Genomic DNA, 6,000 nt, shown 5'->3' on the forward strand with positions numbered 1-6,000 from the left:
GAGATGATGAACACTTCATCCAAATGGCATTTTAGGACAGATCTGCGTCGTCCTCAGCTCTAGTGGAACAGTGTAACACATTGTACACAATCAGGAGTGACAGTCCATTGCCATTTTTTATGGCATGGGTTAAGTGTGTGTCATCCACTTCTCTGCCTACCTTTAACAAATGTGCAGAAACAAGCTTGGTGGCAAAGTTGTATGGAATAATGTCAGAGACAGGACTGGCATTAGATAGGGTTTTCTGATGAATCCAGGTTCTCTCTGTTTGAAAATGATAGCCCCATTTTGGTTCATCACAGACAGGGGGAGCAGCATGACAGTGATTGCATTCACACAATACATACGGCAGCAAATCAAGGCTTTGTTGGAGGGTGTTACTGGGTGCAACTACAAATCACTGCTGGTGTGTGTCCAGGGCACTTTGACCAGTATGACATACACGAATGACATCCTGCAACCTGTAGTGCAACCTGTAGCCATACCCTTTCTGCACAACACCTCAGAGATTTTTTTTTCCCAGCAAGACAATGCATGATATCATGTTGCTGCATGAACATGTACCTTCTTGGTGGCACAGGATGTCAGCCTTTTGCCCTGGCCTGCCAGATCATCAGACTTGCTGTCAATCGAAAATGTGTGTGTTATGGTGAAACGCCGGTTGCAGTGCTGTGACCCAATGACAACCACCACAAATGAACAATGGGACCAGGTGAATGCAGCATGGATCACTATACCACAGGATGCCATCACAGGGCCCATGAAGGACCCTGTGCCTACTAGGCTACAGGACACATGCTGAACCAAAGGTGACTGAAATGCTAATCATTTCTGCAGAACATACTAATATACATATCCTGTGAATATGAACGTCCTATCTCCAGTCATTCAAGGTGTTATTTTATCTGAATATGAGTATTTCAAATTAGAATATCGAAGTCTTTCAAACTAATAGCAAATCTAGATTTTTGCCAATCACTTAGCAGTCAGTTATCATAAACAGGCAGTATAGAGCACAAGAAAATTAAACATCATTCAAAGGCTTGAATGTGTAAACATACTGTATCGATCCAAAATATGTTAATGTTGGGCAAATCATACCCATTAATAGAAAATGTCTCACATAAATCAAAAAGTAATTGGCTAGTTGGTTTGTAAAGGTAAGTTGTTTCGCGTGGACAGGTCATCTGATGAAACCACTTAACAATGGCGCTCTTAACAGATTGTGGGGCAAAATGTTCAGCCCTTGAAGTGAAAAATGTCATATTCTTCTATTACCAGAAAGTTGGTCGGACTTATTAAAGTGTGAGTGAGCTATTGTGAAGTCTTGCAAACCGCAACATATGTTTTAGAGAAGACTCCCAATGTAAGATTCTACACACCATAGAAAATAATCAAGACCATTAGGAAAAACACTCTATGTCCACCAAAAAATCTGATGAAAACGGAAGACTTAAAGTGGAAGACATACAGGTTTATAAATTATTTAATCCCTACAGCTTCATGATCTCACAGAATGAAACTGACTATTCATCAGTACAACCAGTACTGTGGAATGGCTGACACTGCTATACACCAAACAGTAGGTTGATCCAAAATTACAGACCCGTGGAAATCAATAAAATTTAAATCAATGACTATCAGCGAAACAAACAGCAACAAAATAATGTACATGGATTTCAAGACATTTCCAGCACCATCCAAGACAAGAACACTTGTGTGAATCATATTTTATTTTATAAACTACGTCTTCAACGATGGAGAAGAGTCTATAAATGACTTCAAACAGCTCTTGATGAACAAAAGACAAGAAAATCTCAATCATAAATGGATAAGTGAGAATTTTTATCATTTGTACATCTTATTTAAAGGCTTTATTTAAAGTCAATGTAAAGGTTTTGTAATGCCTGTTGCTGAAGAAGTTCAATGTTTTGATAGCATCCTGGTAAAAAAAAGAGTAAATGAAATAATGATGTATGATGGTAAAGGTCCTTATTGGAACCAACTGATGATCTGACTTAGAGTATGTGTCCTGTTGAATTTTGACATGTCTGACATTCGAACAAAACACATTGTCACGGTATGTCTGTTTTTTTGCCAAAAACATAAGTAAAGGGAGCCAAACATTAATACAAATATTCCTTACTGTGGCCTTGTAAACACCAGTATACTGTTTAACATGACAAATTTTGACTTCCTTTGGAAAGTAGTTAAAAGAAAAATATTGATAACTACTGATAACAACACAACATGCACAGGCCAAACCACGCAAATGCCTCTGCCCTCAAGCAAGTTGGTACCCTGCCTTTTCTAGAGTATGTATGAAAAAATGCAAAAATTACCTGTGTTTTCTGGATCAAAAAATAAGTTTTCCAGGGTGCTGGGCACTCTGATATTCCACACTAGATTAAAATGTTGTCATCTTCAGGACAGATCCCGAGTTACAGCGCATGACAATTCCTCCTCAAACTACTGAAGCATGACTCTGTCCTTATGGGCCATGAGCTGCTTTGTTGGAATGGAGCCCTTACCCTGCCACTTAAGAAACATCTGTGCTGTAAGGAGATTGATGTTTAAAATTGGATGTGGACCAGGACTATAACATCCACCTTGGATATCACAGAGAATTACTGCACTGAAAAATCTTGCGTTCGGTGTGGAAGACATGAACCATTAAGTGAGCTGTTTGTTAGCAGGAAAATTATTGGCTTTAAGAATACAATTACTGCTGTCCTCAGTTTTGAAAGTCCTACAGCAAACCCTCAAGTCCTTGCAATGTTCAAGTTAAGGTGCACACAGAATAGTGCTATCGTTAATGGCTTGGGCATATTGCAGGTATTACAGTTATTCTCTGGATATACTGCACACCCTTTCTTGTGGACTGGTGTGGGTAAACTAATATCATTAGACAGAGATGGAGGACACATGCATTAACTGTCTGTTCTGTTTAACAGAGTGGTTAGATCACAAGATACCTGTGTTGCCTGATCATGTGTGGAAGCCCAACAATTTATTGTGCACTGATTGTTTCACCATCACTTACAAGTTTTGACAGGCAGTACTGGCACCAGTTCACCAATATCCAGCAAGTGTCCTCATTCCTGTTGCAAATGCTTGTCGCCACTTGGTCACCATTAATTTGACCTCTTTCAAACTGTGGACTGTTTGTTGTTGTTGTGGACTTCAGTCCTGAGACTGGTTTGATGCAGCTCTCCATGCTACTCTATCCTGTGCAAGCTTCTTCATATGGCAGTACCTACTGCAACCTACATCCTTATGACTCTGCTTAGTGTATTCATCTCTTGGTCTCCCTCTACGATTTTTACCCTCCACGCTGCCCTCCAATACTAAATTGGTGATCTCTTGATGCCTCAGAACATGTCCTACCAACCAATCGCTTCTTCTAGTCAAGTTGTGCCACAAACTCCTCTTCTCCCCAATTCTATTCAATACCTCCTCATTAGTTATGTGATCTACCCACCTAATCTTGAGCATTTTTCTGTAGCACCACATTTCGAAAGCTTCTATTCTCTTCTTGTCCAAACTATTTATCGTCCATGTTTCACTTCCATACATGGCTACACTCCATACAAATACTTTCAGAAACGACTGCCTGACACTTACATCTATACTCGATGTTAACAAATTTCTCTTCTTCAGAAACGCTTTCCTTGCGATTGCCAGTCTACATTTTATACCCTCTCTACTTCGAACTTCATCAGTTATTTTGCTCCCCAAATAGCAAAACTCCTTTACTACTTTAAGTGTCTCATTTCCTAAACTAATTCCCTCAGCATCACCCAACTTAATTCGACTACATTCCACTATCCTCATTCTGCTTTTGTTGATCTTCATCTTATATCCTCCTTTCAAGACACTGTCCATTCCGTTCAACTGCTCTACCAGGTCCTTTGCTGTCTCTGACAGAATTACAGTGTCATCGGCGAACCTCGAAGTTTTTATTTCTTCTCCATGGATTTTAATTCCTGCTCCAAATTTTTCTTTTGTTTCCTTTACTGCTTGCTCAATATACAGATCGAATAACATTGGGGATGGGCTGCAACCCTTTCTCACTCCCTTCCCAACCACTGCTTCCCTTTCATACCCCTCAACTCTTATAACTGACATCTGGTTTCTGTACAAATTGTAAATGGCCTTATGCTCCCTGTATTTTATCCCTGCCACCTTCAGAATTTGAAAGAGAGTATTCCAATCAACATTGTCAAAAGCTTCCTCTAAGTCTACAAATGCTAGAAATGTAGGTTTGCCTGGACTGTTGGAACTAGCAAAGTGAATTAACAATTCTGAAAATTAAATTGCAGGAATCAGACATGCCATATTTTTAACATTCATGATTACACAGAATATTGTACAACTGAGCATTATCAAGGTAACACTACAGAGCACACAAAACATTCCTGAAATCTGTTCTTGTATAAACTTTTGTTAGTGGATCCTATATCCATGATCCATTACAAAAATCACGCTTTATGTCAACATGTTTGGTTCCGGTACTAATGACATTATTTTTGGCTATGTTTCTATCTCCCTCATTGTCACAGACAATTAAAGTTGGTTCCATAATGATACATGACTATATCTCACTTATTAGAGTCTGGGTTCACAATGCATCTTGTATAGGGGGTCTTAACAACAACCAGTACTGATAATGGAATCTCTGTTCTTTAACTCCTTTCCCCAGTCTCTGTCACTATAGCACTCAAGTTTTCCCCTTTTCAAATATATTAATTTATAGTATGTGGTTCCCTTTAGATATCTGAATATCCCTTTAACAGCTTTCCAATATTTCTATCTTGGGCTTTGCAGTATATGCTTATAAAATTTGTAGTGAAAGTGATATCTGGCTTTGAAGTTTGTCACAAATACTTAAGGTTCCCTACTGCCTTAAAATATGGCATATTTTCTTGTTCATGGGCCACTGTCTTGGCTCCTGGTTCCACTGGCGTAGTAATGTGTTTAGACACACCAATTCTTTTCAAACTTTTCTCTTTGTATGATGATTGATCTATACAGAATTCTTTTGTCGTTTTATATTTAAATAGTTGTATACCCAAGTACTGCTTTCTACTTCTCCAGTCACGCATTTTAAACTTTATTCGGTGTTGCCTCTTAAAATTGTTCATTTGTTTTTCCATTTCAAGTTAGAATGATGAAATCATTCACCCATATAGCCATTATTATGATCTCATCCTAATTTGATTTATGATAGAAAAAGGATTAGCTTTAGGTTTTTTAAAACCCACTCTTATCAAGGTTTCATAGACACACCTGTTCCAGCAATTTCAACACAGTTTCAATACACACATTTTTCTTCAGTCTTTCCTTTTTCTACACAAGTTTTGCTAGCTTCTTTTGGTGGGATCAGATATATTTCTTTATCCAGTTTTCATCTAAGTAAGCTTTCTTCAGAACCTTTTGATGAATTACTAAATAATCTTTTATAGCTGGGGTTAAAAGCCCTTCCTCTTCTAGAATTTCATCTTTATAGAATGTACCTGTATGTTCTTTACCATCTTCATCTCCTTCTTCATCTTCTCCAGTTTCCGTTATGCAGTAGTATTTCTTAAAATTGGTGGTGCTAATAGAGTGGTTGTTCTCTCTTGATGACTATTATTTCATATTTATAATTGTCAAGGAATACAACATATTTACTGGTCAGTATCTTATTTGTAGGTTTTCTGACTAGGGTATCCTTCTTAGTCTTCACATTAGCCTACAAAAATATATTTCTTAGGCTTTGGGTCACAATTTTTCCCCTCAATCATTTCATCATATGTACCATAACCTCACATACAAAAACCTTAAACATGCTTAGGTTAGGATTTTTTCTTGTCTACATTTTGTAGAGGGTTCAATTTTTTACTGCTTTGGTAGGTGATTGACTGGTCAAATACAAGATTGTGACACTACCTCTGTCGAAAAATATTTATGTAATCTAGCATCAGTTGCATACCTATTGCCTTTCCAACAATACTTTCT

This window comes from Schistocerca americana, chromosome 3 (genome assembly GCF_021461395.2).
Source record: "Schistocerca americana isolate TAMUIC-IGC-003095 chromosome 3, iqSchAmer2.1, whole genome shotgun sequence".
Classification (NCBI taxonomy): Eukaryota; Metazoa; Arthropoda; class Insecta; order Orthoptera; family Acrididae; genus Schistocerca; species Schistocerca americana.